General features: G+C 47.1%; 1 non-coding gene across 1 annotated transcript; it reads right to left on the bottom strand.

Moving 5' to 3' along the window:
- Positions 1-714: 714 nt before the first annotated feature.
- LOC118639641 lies at positions 715-818 on the bottom strand. The gene has a single exon (XR_004961221.1). It is a non-coding gene; the product is annotated as a U6 spliceosomal RNA (small nuclear RNA).
- Between the last annotated feature and the right edge of the window lie 9,390 nt (positions 819-10,208).

Genomic DNA, 10,208 nt, shown 5'->3' with positions numbered 1-10,208 from the left:
CCCATCTCAGAATCCTTAGTCATATCTGCAAAGCCCCTGCGCCATGTAAGGTGACATATTCACAGGTCCTGGGGATTAGAACATGGGCATCTTCGGGCTATTATTCAGCTGCTGCAGTGCGTAAAAGCAAACCTATGGTGGGGGGATGGAATGCGCGTCAGATGTCCAATGCGCTCCATGCTCCAGCCAGTGAGCATGCTCCTGGGGTGTGGGGCCGTCTGCTGAGGACCAGGATGGGATGCCAGATTATTTCTGAAGACTAAGAGAGAGATTTGGCTTTACTAATACTGGCTCTGGCTTGACACCGGCTTTCTGCGTCCTTGAGAGTCTAGACAGAAAAACAGACCACGCTGGCTACTTTGGCAGAGAGAAGTTAATAACAGTAATCAACCTTTAATAAGGTTTTTGCTTTTTGGAGATTCAGTGGCCCACAGACAATTACAGGCCAAAAATATTACATGGAAAATTCCAGAAATAAACAATTGAATTGCACGCCATGTTGAGTAGTGCGATGGAATCCCGTGCTGTCCAGCACAGGATGTAACTCATCCCTTTGTCGGGCTTGCTACGCTGTAGACACTCCCTGCCTCAGACTCACTTAGTTGTCCTCTCGATGATCAGATAGACGGCTGTGGTATCTCAGTGCTTGTGTTCGGGTAACCCTTATTTTTCTTAATAATGGCCCCAAAGTGCAGGAGTTTTTTGTTTGTTTGTTTTAATACGGACCGCTTCTCCAATTTGCATGGCACCCTTGCGCAGGGGTTGTGCTAATCTCCGTATCGTTCCAGTTTTAGTGTATGTGCTGCCGAAGCGAGCACTTGTTTTGTTTTTTAATTATTTTTATTAATTTATTTTTGTTACAGATGTTTCTCCTTTTTCCTGCATTGACACCCTCCTCCCAGTCCCTGCCCCCTGCCCCGTCCCCAGCATACTTGTCTATGTCCATTGGTTTCGCATATATGCATATAAGTTCTATGGTTTATCTCTCCCCCCACCCCCTTCTGAGGTTTGTCAGTCTGTACCCTACTTCTATGTCTCTGGGTCTATTTTGTGCATCAGTTTTTTTGTTCATTATATTCCACAAATAAGTGAAATCATGTGATATTTGTCTTTCTCTGATTGGCTTATTTCACTTAGGATAATGCTCTCCAGGTCTTTCCATGTTGTCTCAAAGGATAAGAGATCTTTTTTTCTTACAGCTGCATAGTATTCCATTGTGTATATGTACTACAGCTAGTGCAGGAGTTTTGATGGTAGTAATTCAAGTATGCCAGAGAGAAGCCGTAAAATCCTTCCTTTTAGTGAAAAAGCACGTATGTATAGGAAAAAACAGTCTATCTAGGGTTCAGAGTATCTGCAATTTCAAATATCCACTGGGGATTTTGGAACATATCCCACACGGGTAAGGGGGGACCATGCTACAGGGCGTTGGTTGACCTTATGTTGTAGGACTAGATGGCAAAAAGGAACCTGAGGTAACACAGAAAGGGAGTAGCTGTGGCCCCTTGGGCTTGGTCAGGCTGCAGGTGGCCACCCCTTACCCATCTCCCAACATATCTCCTGGGGGAAAAGGGAGAGCTTTGTAGCAAAATCCCATTGACCAATTTGTTAGCTCTTAGGATATTGCAACATAGGGTTGTGAAGTATTGGCTTAGGAAAGTGCATTTGCAGGTTATATACCTATCTCATTGAGTCCTAACAAAATTAGACAAGATTCCTGCAAAGAAACTGTGGACTGAAGGAAAGTCTGTGCTAATAAATCAAGCACAAGTAAAGAGCAAGAACATTGCAGAGGCAACTGTCTTATTTCTGGAATAGGCTCTTTACCAGATCTACACCAAGGTGAAAAGAAAAACAGGTCATCCAATCAGACATCAAAGGAACAGAACCCCAAATCCCACATGATCAAGAAGTCTATTTGAAACATGTGTTAACAATCCCATGACCATTCACAAAAATCCTCACCCAAAGGCATCTTCTTGCTGCTGTGAGGTATCAGTGATGATGGAAGTTGTCATAATTCACAAGATAGTAAAACACATTGTTTAATCTTTTGCTCAGCATGTTAAAACATTTATTTTGACATGTTTTTTATTGTGCATAAAATATGAGAACAGTGATGCACATGTACAATTCATAAATTTTTTATTTATTTATTTATTTTTTAATCCTCATCAGAGGATATTTTTCCACTTTTTGTACAGACAGAGTGGGAGGGAGAGAGAGGAAGAGAGAGAGAGAGAAACATCAATGTGAAAGGGACACATCGAGTGGCCGCCACCCGCACGACCAACCAGGGCCGGGGACAAACTGCAACCAAGGCACATGCCCTTAGCGGGAACCGAACCCGGGTCTCTCTGGACCGCAGGCGGATGCTCTAACCGCTAAGCCAAACCGGCCAGGGCCAATTCATAAATTTTAAAATGCACATACAGCCCTGGCCAGGTGGCTCAGTTGGTTGGAGTGTTGTCGGTACACCCAAAATGTTATGGTCTCAATTCCTGGTCAGGGCATGTACAGGCAACTGGTCAATGTTTCTCTCTCACATTGATGGTTCTCTCTCTCTCTCCTTTCCTCTCTTTCTAAAATCAATGAACATATCCGTGGGTAAGAATAAAAAAAATAAAATGCACATATATTGTGGGTACACACTGGAAAGTTTTTGCCTGATGGGATTCATGATTAAAAAACAAAAAACTAGGGAGACTGCTACCTGAAAGGATTCATGTCTATTAGGTGTCAAAACAAAAATGCCACAGTAAACGATTGTATAAAACATTTTAGCTTTGTTTTATGTCATCAAGAACTATCTAAGGAGATGACTAGAAGCAAATCATGAAGTTCTAGACATTTTTTGTTGGTGCAGAGAAGCTGTTGCATAGCCAAGGTGTTTGGCAGAGTTTTATTTTACTTTTTTACAGTTAGAGGAGTTTCTTCCCCTCTCCATGTCATTTCTACTTGTCAACAGAGTGAGAACTGGGTGGAGAGGAGGCGGGAGCTTCTAATAGCCAGAATGTTGTGGGGACAGCTCCGGCTCCCCAACCACACAAAGATTTCTGGTCATACGCATACCACATCCACAGACAGTTCTGGGTCATCCTCTCCCTCAAGACTGGGGTAGGAAGTGGAGACCAACATTCCTCCCTCCCCTTCGCCTGGACACTGTACCTGGCTGCAGAGATGGAGGGTGGAGGTGAATGTGTTTGGATAGTTGATGGGGATTTTTTTTTTTTGTAAATTTTTTTTCTTTATTGATTTTAGAGAGAGAGGAAGGGAGGGAGAGATAGAAACATTGATGAGAGAGAACATCGACTGGTTGCCTCCTGTATGCCCCCCCCCCACTGGGAATTTGGCTCACAACCTGGGCATGTGCCCTGACCGGGAATCGAACCAGTAATCTCTTGGTGCACGGTCGCCGCTAAACCACTGAGCCACACCGGCTGGGCAATGGGGATTCTTACCAAGGTCTTCAAGGAGAACTTAACTGAGGCTTTCTGAATTTATGTACAACATATGCATGTAAATGTCTCTGCCCATTTTTTTAAAAAACAGAGGGTTTGTGCCTTTTACCATTATTCTTAAAGGAGTCTGAGGCAGGTTGACAAGAATTGGGAAAACATCCTTCTGAGCTCAGGCTATGTCCTGGCTGTGAGATGGTCACTCACTTTTCTGAGCCTCAGCTTGTATCATCCAGATCATGGGACAGTCCTGCCCTCCCTTGGATTGTTGTCATGGACACAGAGTCTGTGCCTGGAGGAGCTCGGAAGCTGGCGGCCGTGCCCAATACCAGCCTTGCCAGCATTTGCTGGCTCCGTCCTGCTCCCCGGAGCCGCACGGGCCTCTCCGGTTCCTGGTTACCAGTTTCCCCAGCAGCCTTTTTGTTTGTTGGGAACAGTTTCTTGGGGTCTCCCAGAGGAAAGATTCCCAGCTGAGTTCCAGAAAGTGAACACCCTCTGCCCGTTCCTGTTGGAGGGCTCCCAGCTGAGCAGAAATGATGTTAGGAATGTTCATCTCTTGAGCAAGCAGCAGCGCTCTTTCTGCAGAACGAGAAGAAACCACAAAGGGGTCTTGCCAAAGCAGGGTGCTGTGGGAATATCCATTTTCTCGGTCCTGCCTCAGCCCACAATGCCTTCAAGAGAGGCTGAGTCAACCTGGCGAGTGGTATCGACTTTCTCAGCCAAATCGTGGTTATTTTATGTCACAGAAACACATTGGTGTCTCAGGTCCAAAGAGACTCGGGTCCTCGACTCCAGCTCTCAGCCGTTAGGTAGCAACGCCAGGGGCCCTCTGGGATCCACACCTCGGCCTCCTTCCTGGTCCTTAGATGCCCTCTTACATAAAGAAGCAGCACTGGAGCCCTGGCCGGTTTGGCGCAGCGGTTAGAGCATCAGCCCGCAGACCAATGAGTCATGGGTTCGATTCCGGACAAGAGTACCTCTGTTGCAGTTCGTCCCCGGCCCTGGTTGGGTCATGCAGGAGACAACCAGTCAATGTGGCTCTATCACATGGATGTTTCTCTCTGCCTCTCTCTCTCTCTCTCTCTCTCTGTCCCTCCCACTCTATCTGATGATAAACAGAAAAATATCCTCAGGTGAGGAACAAAGAAAAAAAACACAGCAGCACTGGGTGCAGTTTGGGTCTCTAACATGATGGTCAAGGGCCTCTGTTCTGGAATCCGATTGAACTGCATTTGAATCTCTGCCCCACCACTTAATAGTTGTGTGACCTTGGGAAAATTCTTCTTTCTCAGCCTTAGTGGGTTTTTTTTTAATGTGCAAAATGGCCATCACGAGCATTTGTCCCACATACCACAAAGGGTAGTTGTGAGACCTGAATGGGATTGTCGTTATGAAGCATTCAGCACAGGTCAGTGCTGACCCATGGAAAGATCCTAAGTGGAGGCTCTTGTTATTTTAGTCATCTGACTATAAAATTGGAAAATACAGAAAAACTCATAGGAAAACCAAAAGCGCTCATAACCCCATGCCCTGGAGGTATATACAGCTAGACTCTTGTTAGGTCTCCTCCCTGTTGGTTTTCTATGCATGTGTATTTCATAACTCACCTTGTTGATGAATGAGTACAGCTGACATACATAGATACGTTAGTTTCTTTTAATACCAGGCAGGGTGTTTCTTAACCCACTTTTATTCATTTATTTCTTTAAAAAATTTTTTTTTCTTTATTGATTTTAGAGAGAGAGGAAGGGAGAGGGAAAGAGAGATAGAAGCATCGGTGAGAGAGAACATTGATTGGATGCCTCCTGCATGCCCCCCACTGGGGATTGGGCCCACAACCTGGGCATGAGCCCTGACCAGGAATCAAACCGGCAAGCACCCTCTTGGTGCATGGGTCGACACTCAACCACTGAACCATACTGGCTGCGCTATATTTTTCTTTTTTAAAGAACAGATACTTTATTTATTTTTATTTTTTTCCTAATTTTTATTAATTTATTTTTGTTACAGATGTTTCTCCTTTTTCCCCCTAGACACCCTCCTCCCCATCCCGCTCCCCCTAGCCCCCCAACATTGCTGTTTATGTCCATTGGTTATGCACACATGCATATAAGTTCTTTGGTTCATCTCATCCATCCCTCCCGCCCCCTTATTCTGAGGTTTGTCAGTCTGAACCACACTCCTTTCTATGTCTCTGGGTCTGTTTTGTTCATCAGCCCACCTTGTTCTTTATATTCCAGAGATAAGTGGGACTATGTGGCATTTGTTAACGCGCTTCTTTTTAAAACTTAAAAAATATACTGAGAACACTTTCTCCAAATCCTTACATTTTACCATATTGCATATTTTCCCACACTTTGATGTTTCTGAAATCAGGATGCGTTTCAGAATCAATGTCCAAGGGAACGTGCCAGCTGTTTCTTCTCTCTCTTTTCCCCTGAGAAAGGAGTTATGAAATGAGTGATACATATAACGAATGATGACGTCTCAGACTGCAAGAAACGTGGCATCTCATTCTGAAAGATGCATCTTAAAAAGACCACATAGTATTCTTAGGAGCCTTCTCTATAATTAACTTAATTGACCTCTATTTTGGGACACGTTAGCTCTTACCATTTTTTTCACTATTATTAACAATTCTGCAAAAGAAAACATATGACAGGAAGAAGAATCAGGTGGCTCACGGACCAAGCGGGATGGAGGCTGGGTGGGGAGGTCAAGGTCACACCTAGCCTGTGCCGACCTTGCAGGGAGGAAGGTAGGAGATGAGTACTCCGGCCGTTCTCTCCTTCCCCCCTACAATCTCATGCCAGGGCTTTCATTGGCAAGGAAGGGGGATACGGTTTTTCAGGTCTGCCCCCACCTCCCTGGCCACAGTGCGGAGTGGCCCTGGATGGGCAGAGGCCATGCCCAGTGCACCAGCCATGTTGAATTGTGAAGCCAGCTCTAGACTGGGCGCCTACTACGCCAATTTCCCCTTCCCCAAGCAGGACAGACGGCACTGGAGAGAGGCCCCTTGCCAGCACCAGGCACAGACCACTTGCAAGCCCACGTGCTCTGAGGCAAGACAGCTTTCTCCTTTTCTGGAGTTCTGTCTGATGCCTACGTTTCGGGTAGGGTGCTATTTTTAAGTGCCTGGCACTGTGGATTAGTATACTTGAAGGGAGGAGAGGGGCTCAACACAGAGCAGGGCTGGGTGGGCAGGGGCGTGGAGGGGCTACGTCTGTGCTGCTGTAACAATGAGACCTCCGGCTGGCAGGCTGTCGTCACACCCACAGCTGACATTAATCACATCCTGCCTCACCTTCTCCAGCAGCTCTGACATATGAGGCCGCACCCTGCTTCTGAAAAGCTCCGCCCAGACTGTAAGGGTACTTCTCCACCATACTTCCTATGTTGAGCACCCCGCCCCCCCAGCCTTGGATGTCTCCTGCCTGGCCCTGGAGACTGGTGGGCTCTGGGCCATCATGAGAAGCTGATAAAGTCCGTTGCATGGCAGGCTCTTTGAGGAGAGTTCCCCTTTGGAATGTTGGCCGCTATGTAGGATGAGCCCGGAGGGGCAGGGTGTGGTGCCCAGCCCGATCACTTTCAGCTAGGGTGTTGGGATTGAAAGCAACAGAAATGGACTCTTGCTGACCATCCTGGGGCAGGAGGAGGGGGGCTACTGGAAGGAGATGAGCTAGTTTGCAGAATAGAAAGGATAACAGATTAGATGGATAACAGGTTACAGGACAGACAGGAGCATCCCAGCCTTCTAGGATCTGAGAGGTGGGATTCACAAGCAGTGGAGGGTTGGGGATAGGGGTGAGGAGATGTGGAGGGGGTGCAGGGAAGGGCGGATACTTCTGGGATCAATCTGCTCCATTTTACACATTAAACAACTGAAAGTCAGAGGGGGAGGGTGCTTGCCCAGGGTCATGTGGCTCCTGGGAGCCACAGCCAGCCCTGGATCTCAGACCTCCGGTGCAGTGGGACCAGCCCAGGTCCTCAAAGAAATCCAAAGCCTCCAGGGTCCTCCCTGCAAGGGGAAGAGGTCCCTACTAGAGGATCAACTCAAACAGTGTCATTTCCCTTCCCAGATCCTGAACCCTGGGGCCACACATTACTTACATTGGGTTGGCTCAGCCTATATGCCCCAGGCAGAGGGAGGGGGCTCCGGCAGGACTGGGCTATGACTCATTTCTGTCTACTCAGCCAAGAGTCAGAGAGGCTGGCAAGCAGAAGCCATTCCATAGCCACTAACCAGCAGCTGAAACTGTGCTCGGAGCAGCAGGGCCTCCACTCACACCAAGGCCACTGAAGAACGACCTTGGCAGGATGCCAGGCTCTGCCTCTCTGACCATCAGCAAGCCCACCTCCCCAGCCTCTGCCCCCAGGACAAGTCCCTTTGCTTCTTGCTCTGGCCATACGGGACAGCTCTCCACGCGGAGCACTGGGAAAGCCCTCTCCCTGTGTTCCCCTCAGCCCCACTAGCTTGGCATGAAAGAATCTGGGCTCTGCAGTCAGAAAACCACATTGTTGGCGCCACAGCTTCCTGGTCACGGAGCTTGAGCAAGTTGCATGCCTTCTCTCTGTCTCAGTTTCTGCCTTTGACCTTGGAGATAAGACCTCCCTTAAAGGGGTAAGGTGTGCGCCAAACACAGGTGTTTGCACCAGCTATGATGGCTGGTATTCTCCCTCCAGGCCTGGCATCCCCCTTTGGTACCCAGGGGAATGCTCCAGGCCCCTGGTTGCTCTCTTGAGCTGCCCATCACCTTGATCTGCATCATTTTCATAGCGCTTCCCAGATGCTGCCCTGTATTGCACTCGCGGCAGAAGTGAACATCTTGGCTGCCTAAAAGCAAGCTACACAAAACCCTCACTGTCATCAATTCTTGCCCTCTAAGGAGAGTGGCAAATTCACAGGGAGGATTTTGGCCCAGGGAGTCTGGTTAGCCAGGAGCAGAGGAAATGTGTCATCTCAAAGCACAGCCTTGTGTTCTGTGCTGCTAACCGCTCAAGTCCCGGCTTAGCCAACCGTCTTGGAGAGTCTGTGGTCTGTGTGTTGCTCAGGACTCTTTTTGCTGCAAATGACAGAAATTGAACCCAAATCTCTAAATTTAAAATAATATTCATTGGTTCACTAACTAAAAAAGAAAATCTATAGGTGAGTCTAGCTTCAGGTACAAGTGCATCTAGGGGCTCAAAAGATGTCTCTCCTTCTCTTTGCTCTCGTCTTCTGTGTTGGCTTATTTTGTTGTTGTTTTGTTTTGTTTTGTTTTAGAGAGAGAGGAAGGGCGAGGGAGAGAGAGATAGAAAGAACGATGAGAGAGAATATCGACTGGCCGCCTCCTGCATGCCCCCCACTAGGGACATGGCCCACAACCTAGGCATGTGTCCTGACCGGGAATTGAACCTGCGACCTCTTGGTACATGGATCGATACTCAACCACTGAGCCACACCAGCCAGGTGTGTTGGCTTATTTTGTATATCCTCATCCATGTGAGTAAGGATGATGATGGCTCTAGGCTTCTGTGGCAGGTTGTATATTTCAAATTTGGTCATATCAACATCTGACCATTCTACATGCTCTTCTGAAAGATAATATTGACATACTTCCATCAAGAGGGAGGGTTTATATTCCCTTCTTTTGAACTTGAATGCCCTTTTAACTCTCTTGACCAATAGAAAATGGTGGAAGTGACATTATCTAACCTCCAAGTGTCTTAAAAGGCATACAGCTTCTGCCTGGCTTGTTCTCTTTTGGGACAGTAGCCCTGGGAAACCAGTATATTGATTCTCGGTAAAAATGCAGATTGATTCAGCTTAGGCGAGAGTCTCATTTCTAAACCAATCTTTGTGGCCAGAGGGATGGAGAACTCTGGCTGGTTAGACTGGATTGTGAGCCATGCTCTGGCCTGGGGGGGGGGGGGGGGGGGGGCGGGGACAAAGATAGTCAACCTGGCCAGGACCACAGGGAGCTGGTCAGAACATGGCCAGACTTGGCTCAGCAAGGAAAAGGGGAATGTATCTATTACATGAAGGGGGAACCATTCTAGGATTAAAAAAAAGCAGGCCCACAGTTTATTTGTGAATTGCTCTGCTTATCAAGAAAATATTTTATTTGTTAAGGTATAGGAAGTTGGGAAGTTGGGAAAAGGAACCCAGAAAAATAAGATTCATGCTGTTTTTCCTATTATACATAGGTAGGATTTGGAGAAAGCAGGAGAACATTAAGATATGTAAGCACCTAATGCCTGAGTTACCCAAGTTTGTGTGAGGAACTAACATTTACCTAGGGCCAGTTCTGTGCATAGCATTGCATTGAGTATTTCATAAACATTCTCATTTAATGAGCCTGCAACTCTTGGAGGGAGGGACTGAGCCTCCAGGGTACATAATGGTGTGTGTATTAATTAAGATTATATCTTGGTTATAACAACAAAGACCAAAACAGAGATTTTTTTTTTTTTTTTATCCTCACCTGAGGACATTTTTTCCATGTTTTTGTTCAGGTAGAGTGGGAGGGAGAGAGAGAGGATGAGAGAGAGAGAGAGAGAGAAACATCGATGTGAAAGGAATGACCAACCAGGGCCAGGGACAAACTGCAAACAAGGTACATGCCCTTAGCGGGAACCGAACCCAGGTCTCTCGGGACCGCAGGCCGATGCTCTAACCGCTGAGCCAAACCGGCCAGGGCCAAAACAACAGAGATTTTAACAAGAGAGAAGTTGTTTTTTTCTCTCTCTCCCAATTGCCCAAGATTAAGC

This window comes from Molossus molossus, unplaced genomic scaffold (genome assembly GCF_014108415.1).
Source record: "Molossus molossus isolate mMolMol1 unplaced genomic scaffold, mMolMol1.p scaffold_m16_p_21, whole genome shotgun sequence".
Lineage (NCBI taxonomy): Eukaryota > Metazoa > Chordata > Mammalia > Chiroptera > Molossidae > Molossus > Molossus molossus.
The sequence above is the reverse complement of the archived record's forward strand: the minus strand, read 5'-3'. Positions and strand labels throughout refer to the sequence as shown.